General features: G+C 37.7%; 1 long non-coding RNA gene across 3 annotated transcripts; it reads left to right on the forward strand.

Annotated features, from left to right (window-relative positions):
- The first annotated feature begins 2521 nt into the window (after positions 1 to 2521).
- LOC131554329 (uncharacterized) lies at positions 2522 to 7328 on the forward strand. Of its 3 annotated transcripts, none has more exons than XR_009274377.1 (5): positions 2522 to 2638; positions 3385 to 3532; positions 3630 to 3857; positions 4073 to 4141; positions 5110 to 7328. It is a non-coding gene; the product is annotated as an uncharacterized LOC131554329 (long non-coding RNA). The 3 variants fall into 3 exon arrangements; XR_009274378.1 differs by having other exon boundaries at positions 2523 to 2638; positions 3380 to 3532; XR_009274376.1 differs by lacking the exons at positions 3385 to 3532; positions 3630 to 3857.
- The last annotated feature ends 16046 nt before the right edge of the window (positions 7329 to 23374 follow it).

A 23374-nucleotide genomic window follows, 5' to 3' on the forward strand; every position in this document is an offset into this window, starting at 1 on the left:
GAGTCAGAAGCACCAGACTGTCCTTGCAAAGTTGGAATCGCCCCACTTTATAGAAACAGCCTTTGTGCACAGCTGGCATTGTAGGCTACTCACCCAGGTTCAGGAAATAGTCCTCCGTAAAATGCGCTGCACACACTCTAATATTTGGGTTTAACTGTTCTGGAACAGTGTTGTAAATACAACTTAACCACTGATTTCTAGTTGTGTCCTCTTTTGGAAGCTCAAACAAAGTACTTTCACTTTCACAACGAAACACAGCGTCTCCAGGACATGGCGCCGGCGGCAGCAACAATACTACAGCGAGAATAAAAATGATGCCCTCTTTCTTTGCGTATACATTTGGGCGGTGTTATGCAAATCTTCCCACACAGTGACGTAGACATGTGGGGGCGTGTTTGAATGAGTCGTTTTAGGACGGCGTGGATGAGTCTCAACTTTTATAAAGAATATCTCTTTGGGATTGAGACTTTAGTCTTTCATCTTTAGGGATCTTATCTATGCTAACTGTCTAGCTAACTAGCCACCTGATGCTAACTTGAAGTAATTTTTAAATATAAAATCCAAATATTTTTATTCAACCAACTAGTTAGAATACATTTGATGCAAAAACAAAGGATTTGATGTTCAGAACAGAATAACTACAGTAATTGCCCATTACCCCCCGGGGGCGTTTTACCCCACAGACTATGTTTGAGAAAGAAAATTATGTCATTCTGAAAATATAATATATTTTTATTAAATGGCACATACTCCCTTCCTACAGGCCTTACTGTTCTCATATCATATATAACTGTGATGTTCTGCAAAACTACAAGCTTTAAAACACTTTTTTTCTTACTGTTGAAAATTAGATTATTTACTGTGAAATCCGTTTTCTCTCCGATACATCACCAGTGTAAGCTTCATGGTGAAAACTTCTACATCACTCTTGTCAACATAGTCCATAGTTACAATAAAATGTATCTTGTGATTATTTTGGGAAAAACAGTAGGGGGTGGGGGAGGGGGTTTCCCACTCTACCTTACACATATTATACTTTTAAAAAGTGCACTAATTGCAGAAATAATATACTTAAAATAATGAAGTGTTAACTGATTGTAATGTTACACTTAATTGCATTGTAACTGCAATTAAATGAAAATGTATTATAGGTAGTCGTGGCCTAATGGTTAGGGAGTTGGGCTTGTAACCTGAAGGTTGCTGGTTCAATTCTTGCGCTGGCAGGAATTGAAGGTGGGGATTGTGAATGAACAGCACCATTGATACCATGACTTAGGTGCCCTTGAGCAAGGCACCGAACCCCTAATTACTCCCCGGGTGCTGGAGTAAGGCTGCCCACTGCTCCGGTGTGTGTGTGTGCACTTATTCACTACTCACTGCTGTGTGTGTGCACTTGGATGGGTTAAATGCAGAACACCATTTCGAGTATGGGTCACCATATTCCACACACCTGTTTTGTTAATCAGCCTGTGTATATTAGTTCCTGTCCTGTCTAATGTCATTTTAATGCTGTTTCAGTGGTTTAAGTGTGTTGATGCTGATCTTAATGGTCACCCCTGCCTTCGTGCTCTATTATCTACAACCACGACCCGTGACAGAAACCGAGACACAAACAGGGAAGTAAGTGGCGCTCCCTTTCCCCCATTTTGTTTTCCCCGTTTTTTGAAAGTTTTTATTTGCCTGTTTTTCTCCTCTCCATGGCATGAACGTCGCCGATCCCTATGTACAGCTGTTGACGACACTGCCATAAACTCTCTGTTCTGGATCGCAGCCAACTTCCATCGCCCCGTGGACCTCCCAGACACCACAGGATTTAGCTGGAGGGAAGGGATCCTCCGGTGTCTGGAGAGTGTCCAGCCCCAATCCAGAACGAGCCTGCCGCCTGCGGGGATGTCAAGCCAGGCGTTGAGTCCGCCAGCCCGAGTCAAGCCCACCGTTCGTGGCCCACTCAAGCCAGCCACCGTCCGCAGCCCACTCAAGCGCTCCAGTGTCGGCTCCAGCCCCAGAGCTCACTCCAGTGTCGGCTCCAGCCCGCAATTCAGAGCTCATGGATATGGCATTACCCTCAGGTTTCTCTGTGGCTATCCTCACACCAGAGTCTCCTTCGTCTCCGCTGGTCCCGTCCAGCCCTCTGTCTTCTGAGTTCCCCAAGTTAGTCAGCTCTGCTCCTCGGAAGCGCCCTCCAGAGCCTGCTCCTCCAGAGCGCCCCCCCAGAATTCCTAATTCACCCCAAGAAAATGTGGGGTGGGGGGGCCATATATCCATGGCCATAGTGGCTGGGCCAAGGGCCAAGGCCACGGAGGCGGATCCGCCATGGCTCCCGGGTCTGCCTGATCCACCCTGGAGGCGTCCTCTGTGTCTGGCGATCTGTCACGTGTGTGTTCCTGTTTAGTTCCGGTTTGTCCTTATTTGGTTATTTTCCTGTTCTTGTTAAGTTGATTGATTATTCCATGCACCTGTTTTGTTAATCAGCATGTGTATATTAGTTCCTGTTTGTTCCTTGGTTCTCTGTCCTGTTTAACGTCATTTTAATGTTGTTTCATTGGTTTAAGTCTGTTGATGCTGATTAAATAATCTTTACGTTCACCCCTGTCTTCGTGCGCTATTATCTACAACCACGACCCGTGACACTACTTAAGTAAGTGCATATTTATATGTAATTTCATAATTATACTGTCTTTGAAATGTGTTAAAAGTGTACTGCTGAATGTCATGCATTTAAATATCTTTATAATTACACATTTGTAATGATAGTTGCAACTTAGAACATCTAAAATATATGAACTTGTAATGTAATGTTGAATAACACTACAGTTAAAATTATAATCCAGTACTTTACATGTGGTTTAGTATGTTAGTCAGAACATTAAAATAAGTGTACTTCTTTAAAGCATGATAAAAGATTATTAAACCAAGATTTAAAATGAACTTTAAAGTAAAATGTTTAATGTAGCACCATGACAAGCTGCACTTTTTTATAAAATCTACTGAAGTGTGCTGAGAAACTTAGGCATGAAAGTGTCTCTCTTTAAGTGCACTTAAGTGACTTTTTATTTATTTAATATTATATTTTCTGCAAGTACAGTTTATTTATTTATATATATACTTTTAAGACTTGAAGAACACTACAAGTGCACAATGAATATAATTAAGTGCAACAAAGAAGGCATGAGCGACTGTATACAGATGACCTCTAAAATGCCACTTATATGTCACTGCCACGGTGGTTCAAGATTAGCATGGTCAAGTTAGCGATTTGTTCAAGAATTGTATGTGTGCATTTATGTATGTATATATTCACTTATTTTGTTTATGAGGTCTTTTTAAAGTGTGAAGTGGATGTTTTCCCCTGTCTGTTGCTATTAACATCTCTGCTCAGCATAGGCTGTGTGTGTCATAATGTGACTTTCCTGTGGCGCCAGAGTGATCAGTCACATGCATATGAACCTGAGTGCTCCTGAGTTCATGCTTACAGCCTACATACTTACCGAGCAACTGCCATTGTGATGAATGAGGATGCAAACAGATTCAGGTCAATAAAACCGCTTGCCACGAGCTATTCTGTAGTTCAAATTCAACCATTAAGCAAAATAAAGTTGAAGTACATGTTTCCTGATCTCCTTTGGCAGAAACTGGAAATCGATTAGCAGGTTTTCAGCGCTCTGCTTGTTTGGACTGATTTTTAATATCCGAGCATAAACACGAACACAAAGCTCAGGGTGGAGGGTTTCTCAGCAGCCGTCCTGACAAAATAATCAAGCACTACAGTGATGAATGATCCCAGTGTTCACTTCCCAGCGAAAAATGCGCCCTGTTTATGGATATGAGGATTTTCCTGCAGGTGCAAAGTGTTTCTGGTAAGCATGCTTAAGTTTCACACAAAAGCAAAACCTGAGAAAAAAGGCCAGGCTCAAATGGACATTCCTTGTTTCTTGTGTATTTTGTATCCAAAAAACAAAAGTGGCAGACTGCATATCTCCATAAACACTCTTTTGGAATTTAGTTAATGTAGGTGCAGTATATCATTAAAGTTGTCATTATGTGTGTTTGACATGCATGGATTTATCACCAGCCTCAGGAGAAGAGAGGGATATGAGATTCAAAACAAGAATTATGTGAAGGAGTGGAGCTACATGCACAGGTGTGTGTTTTACTCCACTGCGTCCAATTAAACTGACACTTATGCATACTGTTCACATGTTTCACCAATTTATGGAGCATATTACTGAGGTTGCCCCAAAATGTGTTTAGACACTTGAGCAACACTTTCAAATATCTGAATGTCATTGCATTTTATACAAATATCAAAAAAGTGTCATTTATTTATTTTTTAAAAAGCCTAAATTTCAGATTGGTGTATTTGAATTGCATAACTTTACATCTATTTGGATTACACAGTTTTAGCATGAACAAACTAATAAACTTAATGCGATGCATATTAGCCAGTCACGATTTCCAAACTAGAATTAATTAATAGCATTATTATAAATTGTTTGCATCTATTTAATTTTTATGTTAACAATCATATTTTCAAAATGCATTTATTCAAATTGCTTAGAATTGTCATAAATCTCTTCATTGTGAAAATTAAATTTATTCATTAAAAAGTGAAAATGTCTAAAATATGGCTAGCTGTAACAAGAAATATTGAATTATTTCAAATGTATGACATTGAAACAAATAGGATTTATTGGTGATAAAAATCTGGTAATTCAGTTTATTAGTACTATTAAACAAATCTGACCTGTTTCATTTATGTATGACTGACAAATATGAATCACATTAACATTATTAGTTTGTTCATGTTAAAACAGTGTAATCCAAATTTATATGCAATTCAAATACATGAATCTTAAATTTGTGCCTTTTTTTTTTTTTAGTATATCTAGCTTTAAAAATAATAAGAATTTGAGAAGTGTGCTCAAGGAAAGTGACATTTGTGTTTGTTTGCAGATGCCACTTGTTTTGACATGTTGTATCTAATGCAGCAACATTCATACATAATAAGGCTTAAATTTTGCGTTAGGCACCAAAGAAGGTCATGGTTTTAAATTTTACTGGTCCACTGTATGTTTATTCATTTCTTAAAGTTATCTCTTTCATTCCCAGATGCACTTTTTGTCCAGAGAGCAGTTGGCTGTGCTGAAGATGATATATTGCATCATCACTAAAGCTGTCTCAGGCAGATTGAGAAATGCGCAGCCACCCTGGTACCTGCAAGCGTGTTGTGGATGAGGCTGATAAAGGCCTGGATTGTCTGGCGGTAATCAGAACCAGATGGGCTCGCGGACCCCACACCTCGGCGCTCTCCTCCGTGTCTGCGGCTGCAGTGTCATGAGAGCGGGTGGGTTCACAGCTGGATGACCTTTGACCTGCACTGAGACACGGGGAGCCCTGCAGCTGACAGTGTGAGCAGGGGATCTGATCAAATCCTTCACTCTCTGTACTGTTCGCTGTTATTATTAGTTTTCAGTCCTGAGAGCGACAAGAGACTCTTTAAGCGACTTAAACGTAAATGTCAGAGGAGATCATACCTGAGAAACGAGACCAGAGTATTTCAAATACAGGAATGGAAGATCAACCTTGAAGGAGTAGTTCACCCAAAAAGAAAATGTGTTGTAAATTTGCTCACCCTCAGGCCATCCGAGATGTAGAAGAGTTTGTTTCTTCATTAAATTTGGAGAAATGTGTCATTGCATCACTGTTTCAGCAATGGATGCTCTTCAGTGCCGTCAGAATGAGAGTCCAAACAGCTGATACAAACTAATCCACACCACTCCAGTCCATCAGTTAACATCTGGAGAAGACAAAAGCTGAAACAAATCCAACATTAAGACGTTTTTAACTGTAAACTGCTGCTTCTGGCTAAAATACGAGTCCATAATCCATAAAAACGCTTTCTCCAGTGAAAAAAGTCCATCTCCTGTTGTCTCTCACATCGAAATCCAGTGACATATTTGTTTAGAGCTGTTTTGGCTTGTAAACGGTGTTTGATCTGTGCAGATATCTCTCCTGATTCAGACTATAGATCTTCTAGTCTGATCTATATACTTTTTCACTGGAGGAAGCATTATTGTGTATTATGGACTCGTAATTTAGTTAAAAATGTCTTGATGGATGTGTTTCAGCTTTTGTCTTCTCCGGATGTTAACTGATGGACTGGAGTGGTGTGGATTATTGTGATGTTTTTAATCAGCTGTTTGGACTCTCATTCTGACGGCACCCATTCACTGCAGAGCATCCATTGCTGAGACACTGATGCAATGCTACATTTAATTGAAACAGTGTTTTCATTTTCAGGAAATTTACATTTTTTATCAGTGCATTGCTAGTGAGTTGTGTTAAGGGTTGTTCACATATACAGCAAGGTGCTGTGAGTTCATTTGACTCAATGTTATGTTTTTGCAAAGTGTGTATGTCCCCTAGAGTAAGACCTGTGATAGAAACATCTAAAAACATGACAAAAAAATAACTGCAATAAAAATGATGTTGTCCATGAACATGTAGTATAACCATCTGACATCAGTTTGGTCTGGAATTTAATGAATTAGCAGTTACTTAACACTCCATCACCTGTGTGCCATCATTAACAACAGTCCTGGCTCCAGCCACTTACTGTGTGGCAAAATAGCAACTACTGTCTCCAACGATCATCACACAGATATGAAAATATGTTTGAAGAATGTTATGACTGCAAACTTGCCAAGTCCAAATAGACGTTAACAGTTTGAAGGAGAGAGATTTGTTTTAATGCATCTTGATGGATTTGTGGCTTTGTGAATAAGTGCTGGTGCCAACTTTTAAAGGAGCAGAAACTGATGTGGTTTCTGTGCAACTCTAGTCTGTTTATGAATTGTTTTTGTTCAAGTTATTTAGAGGCACAGAATCGTTAGGCATTAAACACTTGTATTTTCTTCTTAGCTGTTGATAGAGATGATAGGATTGTATGTGTAGTCGACTGGGAAGAAGCCGTTTGCATACTTGTGGGTGCGTCCGTCGCCTGAGGACACGAGCGGTTGTGAGGTAATCGACAGCCCGTGGTTTGAGGTGAATGAGGGAGTTCTCCTTCTGTGTCTTTGACTGTCACATTAAACCACAGCTTCATAACAGTCAATCAGTTTGTATGAGAGCCCGGTAAAAGATCCTTTGTGTTCAGCTCGCCTCAGGGTCTCGATCTGATTTATATCGCGGCTGTCTGTTGTCAGTATTGCAGACCATCAAATTGCTTAGCTGGTTCTGCACGTCCTCAATCAAATCTGGATGTCACCTGTGACGCAGGTGTGTACGGTCGCACATGCAAATCACTCTTTTGTTTTAACCACAAAATGACAGGCTTGACATATTTTTAAAACTTACTGGGAACTAAGTAAGGTAAACAGACATGCTGTTGATAGGTAAAAGACAAAAATATGTTTATACTGTATTGTGCATAAAATATGTTGCACCAGGTCAAAATTGCCATGTTGAAAGAGAACGAGAGAGAGAGAGAGAGAGAGAGAGAGAGAATTAATTGGGCTGCAGGGCCATTTTAAAAAGATAATTGCTGGTGTAATATATATACATATACATATACATACATATATATCAGGGAGTCTCAGTCACCAGTCACCTATCACCAGCTCTAGTCCCAGTATCCTCCCCAGCTCACGCCTGTTCGCAGTCACTATCACCATCACTTGAATTCTGATCATCTGCACCTGCCGTCTCCAATCAAGTCCCCACTCATAAGCACACTCCTTCCAGTCACTCACCGTCTGATCTACCGTTCACTACCCTGAACTATTCCCAGACCCAGTATGCGCCTACCTGTGTACACTTACCTTTTGGACTCCCGACAATCATCCTGCGAATCTCCAGTGAAGGACTCATTAATTCCTGGTTCCTGTTCTCCAACAATCCTGCAACGAAAACTATCATCAGTATTCAGCTAAGACCCCTTGAACTGATTCTAAGTCCTATATTCTCACCTGCCATTTGCTACTCATGATCTGCTCCCGATCCTGTTAATAAATCATCCTGTTATTTCACTTACCTGTTGTCTCCAGCTTAATGTTTTTTTATATACTGTATATATATATATAAGTATGCTTATTGTATTAAACTGTGGTAAGCAATGTTAGAGTTATCTCCTGCATGTTTCTCTTTCAATACAGAAGTAAATCGTTTTCTGTGAATGTGTGAGACTTCAGGTTCATTAACCGCGGTTGTGAAATAACAAGAATAACTAAGTGCAGTAAATGGTAAAACTGTTTGTACTACTAAACCAGTGTGTTCATAATTCAGATAATACATTAACATAATATGGTAAGACACTAGTTTGCAATATCAATAGGCAAAACAAGTTGTTTTGTACAGTACAGCTAAGCAGATGTGGATGACACCGGAAGCCAGACACATTAAATTCACAAATGGCCATGCCTGCTCTTATATGCTCTTAAATAAGGATGATATATTTTGAATCATTTGATAGTGATGCCAGTAGTGTGTCTTTAGAAGTTTTTCTTTGAACTTTGTCTTTGGATTTACTTATTGTTTACGTTAACAAAAGTTATCATGTGCATTGTAATGTTGTAAGTGGATGTCATAACCAATGTCAGTAGAATCATTGAGCTGTTCATTCATTAATTTGTGCAAACTTACCTTGTACAAACTGTGGAAATACAAATGGGAAGACAGTTGACAATGAGCGCAGCACTGAAAAGCGGCAGAGCTACACTACATTTACATTTTTTCATTTATCAGATGCTTTTATCCAAAGCGACTTACAGTTAGAGAATATACCAAGTGACTCATAAAGGCAAATAGACACCGGAAGTGCTCGTAATACTAAGTTTCAAGCATTATTCAAATAAGTACAAGCTAGACAGGGAAAAATTAAAGAAAATAAAATTTTTTAGTTTTTTTACTTTTTTGTTGTTGTTTTTTTAAGGTATATAGGCTAACGCTGGTTTTAATGTTTTTTCACACTATAGATTTGTTGTGTATTTTTATTAATTTGCCACCATAGTTTGGTTCAAATGGTTGGTGTGAGCACTATTGATTTAATTTGCATGTTTGTATGCTTTCATTTCTTATAGCTTGTTGTCTACAAATGAATCACCTTCGGAGAGTAAAGGTGTAAAGGTTTGGTGGTGAATCCAGAGTGTCAAAAACAGTGAAGTACAGGGTTGGATTGAACTTGGGTTTGAATCAAACCAACCAAATGAACCAAGTGTGAAAACCGCCTAAAACTGTTTCACAGAATTGTGTCAGAAAAACACACAGGTGAGGAAGGCACCACAGGCCTATTATTTCCAACAGCGGCAAGAGCGTTTGACCTTTGCATGACCTCCTCTCCTTTGAGAAGCATTAATGGAACGCTAGCCAGGTATGGGATTTGGGCCACAAGTCACCTTACCAAAACCATAAACCCAGGTCACTGTTTAATCCACATCCTGCCTCCCCTGGGAACTGACATGACGCTCTATTTTGGTGTGAATTAATCACCACTTAAAGACCTCATTATCTTATCCCGGCCAGTCCAGAGGAATGATTAATTAGCCATTGGCCTACGCACCCTGGACTCTGTCAAATCCTCAGCGTTTCCAGGCCAAGTCGACTCTCTGTTTTGAGTTCGCCGAACCAAAAATATCTTTGCACTCTTTGACACGCATTCTCCTTTTTGATTTTTTTGCATAAAGAAGTTATTTTCGTCATTTAAAGCCTCATAAACCTCACTGTTCATTTTTTATGTTGGAGCTGTCACAACAACCCAGCAATACATCTTGTAGGATGTATGGGACAAGGTTAACCGTCAGAAGATGAGTTGGGGTTTAACATTGATTTATTTGAACCGCATTAACCCTGGTCTGGCTGCCTCAGGTAGACAGAAGAGTAATAGTGAGCGTTCATCGTCGTGCAGACAGGCTGATGGGATGGGGGAGGCCCTCATCGCTCTGAAAAACTCCAGCGGCCGATGACGGAGATGCAGTGAAGAAGAATGCGAGGCAGAAAGCGAGCGGGTGGAGACACAACATATCTGAGCTACTTCAGACATCTTGCAGAGTTTTGCATTTCTTTAATTCTTTGGAGAAAAAGCCTTGTTATTTGCTTGGAAAGTTACCAGGGCTTTTACAGTACATGCCAGAACGGATTCTACATGAAATCCATGCAGTGTGAATAATTGTCAAAAAAAAAAGAAAAGCACTAAAAACTGTTGCCTGTCAGATCCGATTATATTTAAAAAATCCACAACTTATTTTACTGTCCATACTGTCACTAGCAGAATCGCCAACATTGACAGGAGCACCATTTATTCAGGAGCAAATTCTCTGATCGGCTGAGACTTGTTTTTGTGTTTTTGACCGATTTGCTCATTATGCGTATAAATCTGTTTGAAAGACATATGGATCACTCTCACACACACACACACACACACACACACACAAGCGGTTTTCTATTTTAATATACTTTAAAATACAATTATATAGTAATATAGTCCTGTGATACAAAGCTGAGCATAAGAGACTTCTTTCACTAAATCAATGAAAGGGACTGAATTTAAAAGACTTAAAAGTCAAAAACTTTAAGTAAACCAAACAAAACTAAAAATGAATGTTGTCTCTGTTGTCTTTTCTCACACTGCAGCTTGGCGGTGAGTATTTCTCCGTAGATAGATATGGAAGCTCTTTTGGAGCATGAGCAGCAATCTGTGGTCATGATGTCACCACATGTAATCATCTAATCTACTAAAAACAGTTTCAAAACCCCAAATTTATTACAAATGTGTGCTTCGTCATGTCTGTTGTTTCAAGCGGAGAGTGGAAAATAACAAAACGAGCATTCAGCTTCCTGTTAATAACAGCTTAGTGACAGTCTTAGATTTTGTTCCAAGTATAAATTGACATGTTGACAGTGTGTTGGTTTTGTCTTTTTATGTGCTTGAGAGGGACTTGTTCAGCAAGATCACCTCCAGTCTCTGATCCTGGCAAAATGCCAACCTGTTTGTCCTTTATTGAAAGTGACATGTGATCTCTTAATTTCAATATGTGAAATGAACTCATTATAATATTACTGTCAGTTAGCAGTGAATCCCGGAGCTCAGGGTTTGGCTGGTTTTCTTCTGCAGTGAGCCTCTGCTGGAAGAGACTGGAACTACACCAATCTACACTGTCTATTGACAGCCATTCAAAAGCAGCTTTATATTTTTAAAGCAAAAAAACAAACAAAAAAAAAACAATGTGCAAACAACAGCATTGGAGCCTGATTTTGGAGTACATTATAGGAAACAACCCTCATTATCACACAAATGAAGCTCTCCATTTAAACTACAGGAGAGAAATGACTGACTTTCAGCTGATTCAAATAGAGTTTGACCTCAGTATGTTGCTAAGTTAACAGAGTTAACAGACATTTTCCAGTTCATGCTCTCTACTTTCTCTGCTGCATTTGCAGCGACAGGTGCTGAGTGCAGAGAAAACATCAGCTGTAACAGCAATCAACAATAGTAGTTTGCAAACTTACAGTATCCAATTTTTTTGTTGTAGTTAACCATTAGCATTGATTCACCCAAAAATGAAAGTTAGTTGAAAAGGTACTTATCCTCAGGCCATCCAAGATGTAGATGAGTTTGTTTCTTCATCAGATTTGGAAAAAAAAATGTAACATTCCATCACTTGCTCACCAATGCATCCTCTGCAGTCTTGAGAAGCTGAAGGCTGTGTGTTTGTAAGAAACAAATCCATCATTAAGACATTTTTTTTTTTTTACTAAAATATGAGTCCATAATTCATAACAACGCTTCCTCCATTTTTCCTCCAGAAAAAGTCCATCTCCTGCTGTCTCTCACATCACAATCCACTCACATACTTGTTTAGAGCTGTTTTGGCTTGTAAACGCTGCTTGATCTGTGCAGATTTCTCTCCTGATTCAGACCAGAACACTTTTTCACTGGAGGAAGCGTTTTTATAGATTATGGACTCACATTTTAACAAACAATGGTTTGAATTTAAAATGTCTTGATGGATTTGTTTCTTACAAAGACACGGCTTTTGGCTTATCAAGACATTAATTGCTGGACTGGAGTGGTGTGGATTATTGTGATGTTTTTATCAGCTGGTTGGACTCTCGTTCTGACGGCACCCATTCATTCAGGATCCATTTCTGAGACATGCAATGAAGCAATTCTCCAAATCTTATGAAGAAACAAGCTCATCTACATCTTAATGAACTATTCCTTCAAGATATTGGCCTTCATCATATACTTAAAACAATTTTAGTCAGATTGCATGTAAATATATCTTGAAATGCATCATTTTTTTATATTGTGTCAATTATACAAGAGAATCTTCAAAACAGTATATTATTTGGACTGTTGTGTTTTGTGTGGATTGATGCTGTAGGGTTTCAGTCAGATATGACAGATTGCACTCAGTCAGCACATGCAGATAAACATCTCTATCAGTGTGGTTTATTCTCACTGAAGTGTCTTTGAATGTGTCTGAAGTGTTCATATTTGAGGACTGTCAGGATAACAGCTGTGTACTGTTACTCGGTCTGAAGTTCCCACTGCACTGTAACTCTGTTTACCTTTCGAACTGTTCAATGTTTAGACAGAGAAACATTTAACTGAGGACAATTCATTAGTCAAGCAGTGTTTTTACTGGATGAGTTATTATATAACTCCTGTTAACACAGATTATGAGCTGGCTGTCAACCACTAAAACAGCGCAATGGAGTGATGCATATCCAGCTGGGTTTGTACTTCAACTGTATGTGTGAAAAGTGCAAAGATGTAAATATCAAATAAGCTTTATTTGATCTCAGATTCTGAAAAATTTAAGCCAGAAGTATAAAGAAAAAAATATTTTTTTTCCCCCAAACTGTTATGCGGTGCCCTCTTTATGATATATTCAATATGTGAAATGGTAAAACATGAGGTCCACATTTCAGAGTGTTTTATAATCAAATTTGTTCATATTCACTCTGTGATATAATATTTCGGTTTCGTGTCTCCCAAACTGAGTTGTGGAGAAACACCCTGCTCTCAGTGACAGGAGGAACTATACTTGAATGATCTTGAATGATCTGAATGGTCAGTTTACATTAGCACTGCTGGTTAATGTTTAGTCTCATAGATGCCTCTCATATATGCCTTCTTTGAGTTTAGCTGAGCTACTGGAGCTGTCATTTTACCCTCATAATGCAGTGTGCATGACGTTATGTGGGTTTCTGAAGTTAGATTTGTTACAAAAATATTTTTGTAAAATATCTCACACTGTAGTTCATATACATGAACATGCACACCTGTTAATGAACCATTGCAGCATGAAAAATTGATCATCTATTCATTTAAAAGCAAAAGTTTATGCAAATGTTTTTTTTTATTATTATTATGTCGTTTCAATGCTGTTTTTTTGGAATATTTATGTGAAGGTTTCAGAAATGTGGACTGTTTTTGAGCAGTCATCAAATGTCTGTTTGGTAACACTTAAAGCCTTTATAGTGTTACTTTATAAATGTATAAATTACTTTACAGTGTAATGCATTATAAAGGTATTTTAATGCATTAATTATGCCATGTAATGCACCTTATAATGCATTGTATGATCTCATGAACAATTGCAACAATAATACATTACTACTACATTTACATTTACATTTAGTCATTTAGCAGACGCTTTTATCCAAAGCGACTTACAATTGGGGAATACATCGGCGATTAATCTTGAAGAGGCAATCAGACATACGAAGTGCTTGCAACACCAAGTCTCAGACATTGTTCAAATAAGTACAAACTACCAAAGGAAGGAATAAGTAAAGATAATTTTTTTTTTTTTTTTTTTTTAAGTTTAGGATGAAGTCAAGTGCTGTCGAAAGAGATGAGTTTTCAGTTGTTGCTTGAAGATTGACAGGGATCCAGCATTCCGGATAGAGGTGGGAAGATCGTTCCACCAGCCAGGAATGGTGAATGAGAATGATCTAGAGAGTGATTTTGCGCCTCTCTGTGATGGTATCACGGCGTCGCTCACTAGCAGATCTCAGATTTCTGGAGGGATGTAGTTTGTTAATAGAGAGTGCAAGTAAGCGGGTGCTGAGCCAGTGGTTGTTCTATATGCAAGCATCAGTGTCTTGAACTTGATGCGAGCCGTGATTGGTAGCCAGTGCAGGGAGATAAAGAGAGGTGTAACATGGGCTCTTTTGGGCTCGTTGAAGACCAGTCGTGCCGCTGCATTCTGAATCATTTGTAGAGGTTTGACTGTATTAGACGGAAGTCCAGCCAGAAGAGCATTGCAATAGTCCAGCCTAGAAATGACAAGGGCCTGGACAAGAAGTTGTGCAGCATGCTCTGTCAGAAAGGGCCTGATCTTTCTGATGTTATATAGTGCAAACCTGCAAGATCGAGCAGTTTTGTAATGTGGTCTTTGAAGGTCAGCTGATCATCAAAGATTACACCAAGATTTCTGACCGAAGTTGATGGGGTTATTGTTGATGAACCTAACTGGATCGTGAAGTCATGCTGTAGAGTCGGAGTGGCAGGGAGGACAAGAAGCTCAGTCTTTGCCAGGTTGAGCTGCAGGTGATGTTCTTTCATCCATGCCGAGATGTCCGCCAGGCAACCTGAGATCCTTGCAGTTACCGTTGGATCATCTGGTTGAAAAGAGAGGTAGAGCTGTGTGTCATCAGCGTAGCAATGGTATGAGAATCCATGTGCCTGTATGATGGGACCCAGTGATGTAGTGTATGTGGAGACTGAATACTACTGAATACTAAGTATGAATACTTATTCATTGTTACAACTTCAGAATATATAATACATTATTATTATATTATTATAATGCATTTTAACTTTGGTTACAGTTATTTCTGAAAAGATATAATGCATTGCAATGTACATTATGAATACATTTATAATGTATTATACATAAAGGCTTTACATTAAGTGTTGCCATAAGTTCAAATCCATTGATTTCAATGGCATTTATACTGGTAATTCTTGGATTACATGTTCTTAAAAATATTATAAATGATATATTCCACTACAATTTCTCAAGAATGTTGAAAAAAGTATCATTAAGTAGCATTAGATATGATCTATATTAAGATATTAACATAAGATGATAGTTAAAAATATTAGTTTATTACTATTTTATAAGCTTTCCATTTTGAACTGAAAAAAAAACAGAGAGAGAAAAAAAAAATGTTCAGTTAATTACCTTCATATCATGTAATTAATTTAACTGACAGCCCTAGAACTAACTTTAACCTTTTATTGAAAGTACTAGCTCACAGTGGAGCGTGTGAACGGCGGCGTTGCAGCGTTGAAGAGGCAGCGGTGTGTGTCGCTGTGACCCGTGCTACAGTTGACTGAAAGGTGAGGTGTGGTGATCACTCGTGAGCAGGCGTGTCCGTGAAGAATGCCTTTCATTGCTCCTCTCTCAGCCGCGTTCCTCGTCATGCTCCGCGGAGGGCAGGTGCTCCAGGGTGTGAAAATAGGAAGCACTAGGACAGGCTTGGCTGAGGTCCATGCCCTCCTGAGATAAGACAATGTCCCATCTCTCACCCTCTGACATGGGGTAAGGAAGCCTCGTGGCTTTTTTCACTATTGGCAGCCACGCAGGCACCACATTTCAGTAAAACAGGAAGGACCATCCTTTGTTCCCGAATGAAAGAAGAATGAGGGAAAAACACAGTCATGTCCCTCGTCCCTCGTCTGATACGTTAAACAGTCATTGCTAGCTCTTAAAAAAAATTAAAAGAGTCTTTGGAAAATAATTAAACACTTGTGGTAATTAAATATGTGATATGTAGTGGCAATGACGTACATTTGTTTTTCCATTTACTTTGTAGTGTAAGTTAAAATGTAGTGTTAAAAAAATAATTAATTAATTAAATAATTTTGGAAACTTTATTTTACTTTGTCCTTGTTACACATTGCATGTACTATAGTAATAAAAGTAAATTATGCATAACTAAAAACGACTAACGTTAAACAAACCCTTAGCCTATAGTAAGCACATGTTGTCAAATAATATTACTCAGTAGTTATTTGGATAATTATACTGCTAAAATGACAAATAAAGTCATAAAGTTGCACTGAAGTTTGTTTCATGTTCATTAGTAATAACAATGTAATTACAATGTAACAAGCACACTAACGCGCACAGGACATACTGACCTTCAAAGACAAAATACAGTAACTACAAAAACAATGACTTCAAATCCATCCATCCATCCATCGTTTCTGTGCCGTTTTTTGATGTTTGACTGCCCTAGTCCAGTTTGACCAGTAAAAACAGTAAATGATGCATACTTACAAGCAACTAACTCTAAACCATGTGGTAAAATAATATTTACACTGTAACAATGAAAAAAGTATTCAATGAAGTTTCTTCATGTTGTTCATTAGTAATAACAATGTAATTACAATGTAACAAACACACTATCTTTCAGTCAATCATTTTATCTATCTATCTATCAATCAATCATCTGTTATGGTATATGTGACCAAGGACCATCTTTTTTTTTTAATTAATATTATACATCATCTGAATAAATAAGCTTTCCATTGATGTATGGTTTGTTAGGATAGCACAATATTTGGCTAGCACAATATTTTCAAATAGATACAACTATTTGAAAATCTGGAATCTGAGGGAGCAAAAAAAATCGAAATATTGAGAAAATCGCCTTTAAAGTTGTCCAAATGAAGTTCTTAGCAATGCATATTACTAATCAAAAATTCACAAAATATCTTCATGGAACATGATCTTTACTTAATATCCTAATGATTTTTGGCTTAAAAGAAAAGTCGATAATTTTGATCCATACAATGTTTTGTTGGCTATTGCTACAAATATACCTGTGCTGCTTATGACTGCTTTTGTGCTCCGGGGTCACATATATGGTTCATATGTTAACAATAAAGTGTCAAAAAGAGCAATTAAAAAACAGACAGAGACCATAAAAACTGGCTCTCCTGTTACAAAGACGAGAAAAGCCATCAGTCGGCAGACAGCAGGGTCAGCAAACACGCAGCACCACAAAGAGCTGGATCGCGTCCGAGAGGCAGCCGAGCTTCTCATCAAAGCCCATCTGATAATTTTCCACAAGATCTTCCTGTCAGGATGTTATGATTCTCAGAATGTTCGGTGGCCAGTGATAAATGGTGACTTTCACTTCTGTCCCCCCCGCGCGTGTGATGTCATACTGCTCCCATCATGCCCTGCATCTGTCCGCTTTCCGGCCTCATGGGAATCCAGGGACTTTCAGAGAGGGGGACTGAAATATTTCCGTCTGCACATATGCATCGTTTATTGTGACTGGACGGTTGAAATTCAGCTTATAGGTTCAGGGAGGATGATGTGCAATTATTTGTTTTCACACTTTGAAGCTTTTTTGACGAGCCCGTTGTGCTTTGAAACACTCTGCGTTTGACTGACAGTTCGTTTTTTGTTGTGTTTGTCTTATGTTTCATTGGATCACTCATTTAGAAACTGCCTTCTCACAAGAATAACCCCGAAAAAAGGCTGATTCCATGTCTAGCGTATTTATTTAGTAATTCAACTTGGATTTAATAATTGTTTTCATCGAATACTTGAGAGAAAGCCGCAGTGGAAGGCCATATTGGTTTTTTGGCAGGGCTCAGAGTTTTCTCAGCAATCGTGTCCACAAACGCATTAAATCAACAAGCTGGGGTGCTTTGTTTGTTTTCACAGTATATCTCACCCTCACTTTGTATTGGATGATTGGTTTTAGATTTCCTGCCTAGTAATGGAAGCCACTGCAGGAATGTATTAGCAGCGCCGCAGCACATGCTAGCGTGACACACAAAAATATACCGGCAGAGACCATGAGGAACCCGTACATGTAGCGTCATTTGATCGCCAAAATGTTTCTTATTTCAAACGGTGTTTGAATCAATGCTAAACAGATAGAAGAGTTATGTCTCCTAATGAAGGTGCAGTCGCATTAAAACTTAAATGTGAAATCTGCAATGGGAAATATTTTGCCCTCGCATGAAATTCCAAATTGTGTGGATTCCCGTTGGAATTACTATATTTTGCCCACAAAAATTCTCCAAACAATGCTAAATGGCCTGGAGAAGCCAGAAAAAAGTTGGACTTATTTATTTAGTTGCATTTTAAGAAAACGACTGCTTATGTTAAATATGTAATGTAATATACAGGGTTATTGTCGTTAACTAAAACTATAAGCATAAAAAAACCTTTTAAATTAAAAAAAAATGATTTAAATAAACAACTTTAAATAAACAATAAACATTGACTGAAATTTTAAAAATAATTTTATTTTAGCTAGTTGCCAAGCAGTGTTTCTTCATTTTTTTTTTCATTTAGATTAAGTTGAACTCTTAAAATAACTAAAACTAAATAAATTAAAACAAGAAACTAAAATGTAATGTCCGTGTATATACATAAACATTTTTAAAAAACTTATAACAATGACAAAACAACAAAATAAAATTACTAAAACTATTTCTAAAAGAAAACAGAAAACAGAAAAATCTAATCTAATTCAAAATAAACTCAAAATTCAAAATGCAAGCTTTCAACAAGCTTTTTTGCTGAAGCTGTATATCTTTTATTAATTAATTCATTAATTGTATCTAGTGGGGAAGTTGCATGTAAAATTTAATTGGTGGGTACAATGTAAGTTGTACACATGCCATGACAATAACAAAATTCAATGATATATAACACTGATGTACAGAAATTATTTAAATTTGATTGAACTACAGTACTATAGACTGATGAAAAGTTAGTGTTATGTGTGGCCATACAGTTTCTAGGTGGGTTTTACTGTCTCAAGTCTCCCTAGATATGGCTGAGGTTGTCTTCAATGGAATTGTTTTCCACCGGGCAAAAATAATGTCTATTCAAGCAAGATTTTCATACTGATTTATACTTTATCATACCTTGTAATCTAATACCATGACATTCATACATTTTAAGCATGACTAAGTGTGAAATACCGTTTATGAGTGCTGTAAGTGTTTAGCCATTAGAGAGTGTGTCAAAAACCATATGTTGTGCCAAACTATCTTTTAAGCTGCTTTAGCTGGAGTGTGGTAGAACAATACCTCTGCTGGCTGTGAGTAAGTGAGTGAGTGTGTGTGAGAGTGAATTTCCTCCGCCGTTTATCTCCAGTGTTGGTGGCAGCTGAGATTTTTGGCCTGTGATGTTTCCCCTGCAGCCATTGTTCTGCTGGTGGGCGGGACCCTCGCGCTGATGGACAGCTCTGCTGACCGGCCTCGACTTCCTACGCAGACCCAGACTGCTCGTGCTGTTTGACTTATACCTCTCTTATCACTCCTGACAAACACACACACACACACACAGGGAGGAGGGGAAGGAAAAGGGAACTACTACTCGTCTCAAAGAGGTGTTTGAGAAGTGTAAGCATATGAGAGGCAGAAACATATGTGACTTAGTTTGACCGGTTTAATACTCTTACAGTCAATACAAGAACATATTTTGAAAAAAAAAATTATAGTACAACAGATAGATAGATAGATAGATAGATAGATAGATAGATAGATAGATAGATAGATAGATGATTGATTGATTTGAAGTCATTGTTCTCTGTTTCAGTGTTGGTGTAGTTCTTGTATTTTGCATTTGTAGGTCAGTGTGTGGTGTGTTTGTTACATTGTAACTACATTGTTATTACTAACGAACAACATGAAATGAACTTCATTTGTCATTGTTATTGTGTAATTATCAGTATATCTCTTAGTATTAGTACTAAGTACCATTATTTTACCATATGGACTAGATAGATAGATAGATAGATAGATAGATAGATAGATAGATAGACTATTGTAGGTCAGCATGTACATGTGTCTGTTACATTGTAATTACATATTTATTACTATTGAACGACATGAATTGAACTTTGGTGCAATTTTATATTACTTTATTTGTCATTGTTGCAATGTAATTATACAAATAAGTACTGAGTAACATTGTTCTACCATACGTACTTACTACAGGGTTAGGATTAGGGTTTGGTTTTGGTTTTGGGTTAGTTGCTTGTAATTATGCGTAATTTACTGTTATTACAGTTTGAACTGGACTACAGTGGCCAAGTTGCAAAAAATGGCATAGAAGCATATTCTGGTCTTCTAAAGCCATGCAATTGCTTTGAGCAGACTGAAATTATGTCATCATTTGTACAAAACGTCCCCTTTCACCTCTCAAATCTAAAGATGCATCAGCTTTATTGGTTTATTAATTTGCTCAAATCTCTTGACTGATCACAGCATGACATGTTTGAATATTTTCATATGAAAGAAAGCACTGAGATTTAGTTTTATTTGCTAGAACATATGAAATATTGGTCATCTGAAACAATTTGTGTGGTACTTAATGTTGAATTCAGAGGTTGGAACAATATGATTTTTTTATTTATTTTTTTTGGTTAATAAATTCCTTTGACTGTATGTTTGTAACATTATGAGTGTTTATGCGTTTGGGCATACAGGAGGGAGAGGGTGAGATCACACTTTCTTAAGCAGCCGCTGGCTCCCTGTTTGGGCACGACAAGACACAAGATTCTAGCTGATGATAAGATAAGTATGTTTCAGCAGAGGCCGCTGCAAAGGAAATGCCTATCTGATGGGATTTTCACTTCTTATTTTGAATGGAAGGAAAAGACAGCAAAGGAGGTTTACTTTGGCAGCCTTGTAAACAACAAAGAAACAAAAAAATTAATACTTACTTTGGAACAGCGACTGCTAGCCTATCACTGAAGGACCTCAGTGTCGTTCAACAAATTTGTTCTTGTTTTCTTGTTTGTTTTTGCCTCTGAGTCCAATTCGTTTGAATAAAACCGATATTTTGGATTAACTGGTTACTGTGCACAAGCGATTGTGTGAAATATTCATCTAAATGCTGTTGTTTCTGCCGCAGTTATATAAAACTGTTTGTTTCTTTTTTCTTTCTTTTTTTATCAGTTGCATTGTATATTTATCGGTTCAAGATGTCATTGCAGATTGGTTTGATTGCATAAAATTGGTTTGAATGCATTGGTTTGAAATAGTTTGTTACTTCGAAAGGGTAGCTTTGTGTGGTTTAACCTTTTATGATTCCTCAAAACTGCACATTTCCTTCATTTGTAGATAATAGACTGAAGAACAGGAAAGGAGAGAGCGATGCACGGTTGTGAAATGACAGTTTTTTGGGTGTGGAAGAAGGAATTGACAGTCAGATCTTCCACTCTTCCCCCTCTTTTCCTTTCTTTCCTCTCAGTGTTTCCCCCTTGGCCTTATTTGTGAAGGTTGTCTTCTTGAGTTGCATGACCTCTGGCCCTTGGCCGCTGCTCACATGTTCGCAGTGAAGCCTCTTGATTGGATAATGCCAGTCTTCATGAAATGAGGTGAGGAAACTTTTGCTAAGTCTTGGCCTCGAGGCACATTGTTCCTGTGTGGGTTGATCTGAGCCGTGCCAGCCGAACGTACAGCCAAAAAAAGACAGCTGAAAGTATTTCCTATGTATTTCACTTTGACATGACTTTATCTGGTTTCTTTGGTATTTTTTTTTTTTTTTTTACTTAAGTCATTCCAGTTCTTGTACACACACAAATTGATCATGTATAATGCAGCTTTGTTTAAAACATTTAAAAATAGTATGAAAAACTTCTCAGGAAGTTTACTTATGAACTTACCAAAAACAGTTCCAAAGCATTCATAGAGAGAGAGAGAGAGGCTTGGTCTGGTTTCTCTATACAGTGTAATGATGACTGCAAAAAACAAAAGGTCCACTTTATATTAGGTGTCTTGAACTATGTATGTACTTACATTTAAATAAATAGGTAAATAATAAGGTAACACTTTATTTTAAGGCGTCCTTGATACACGTTACATGTACTTACTATTATAATTACTATTAATTATGGATAATTACATGGAAGTAACCCTAGGCCAAACCCTAATCCTAACCTTAAGTACATGTAGTTAATTAAAATTATTCAGTACTTAAATGTATAATTACACTGTAACATAGACACCTTAAAATAAAGTGTAACCAATAAATAAATAGCATACACCTAAATATGCTTAAAAACAGGCAACTTTTTTAAGGTAAAATTTTACAATATGGTTTAATTTTGGGGCATTATTTAGCTACACTAGTTAACACTAACTGAAAATGCGTCAAATACATTTTTAAGATCAAAAGTTATTTAATGCACTGTGTTTAATGCATGAACATTTTATTAACCGATATTAACAAAGATTAATAAATATATTGCTCGTTATTAGTTGACGTTAATACATTAACTAATGTTAACCAATTAGACCTGTTAATAATACAATTGCTACATACAAAATGCACAAGACATTAACAAAGACATTAACAAAACATTTACAAAGTAACTTTGAAGTCATTGTTCTCTGTTTCATTGTTGCGTTGTTTTTGCATTTTGCCTTTGTAGGTCAGTACACGCATTAAAGTGTGCTTGTTAAATTGATATTACATTTGTAGTGCTATTGAGCAACATGAAATTATGTTGTAAAACATTTTTTTTTTTTAAAAACAACAACAACAACAACAAACGCATTGTCAACATTGCTTCTATTCTAATGAATTATATGAACATATGTTTAACGTGAGCATAAAATAAAGTGTTACATATATTGTCTCTGTGCTCAGCTGATGAATGTAAGATGCATGTGTGAGCTGCAGACACAGGCACTGAAGGAGCTGCACAATGCCAGAAGATAATCAGACAGCTCCTCTGTAGAGCACTTCTCAAGGCAAGATGTGCTGTTTATTTTTCTTGGCGGTGGAAGCGCTTTGGCAGTGTGGTGTCGAAGACCACTCCAGTCACTTGAAACGCTGCGGGTCAAGGGTCAGAGTGCTTAAAGTGTAGCAATTGTGCTCTATGACAGACTTGAAGAGGCATAATTGTACGATAGTCAACCTTCGATTGTGAAAGCGATAACCAAAATAGCAGAGAAAACAAATGGATTTTAAAACATGCACATTCGCAGAAGAACATGAACTTTGCTTGTCCTAACAGGCTGTGATGTATGCGACTCCCTAGCATGGATGAGCTAGTGTACAGTACTTCTAGTTGGAGCTGCGTTATTCACGATGTTACTTTCACTTTGAGGTTATTAGGTTTTCAAACGTTTCAAAATGTACTACAGCCCATTTCACGTCCACTTCATTTGACTCGCACCCCCCTCCCTCCCATCCTGACATGGTCCCAAAAGTGTAAGGTCATTATTAAAATTGTGCATCAATTAAGATAAGGAAAAATGACTTTCTCTGTCTGGTCTTTGAAGTCTGTGGTTTTCCCCTACGCTGCTGTTTCAGAGCAGACGCTGAAGAGGGGGTCGAGCCACGCTTGGCATTGACTTTGATCTTGTAGT

This window comes from Onychostoma macrolepis, chromosome 02 (assembly GCF_012432095.1).
Source record: "Onychostoma macrolepis isolate SWU-2019 chromosome 02, ASM1243209v1, whole genome shotgun sequence".
Taxonomy (NCBI): Eukaryota; Metazoa; Chordata; class Actinopteri; order Cypriniformes; family Cyprinidae; genus Onychostoma; species Onychostoma macrolepis.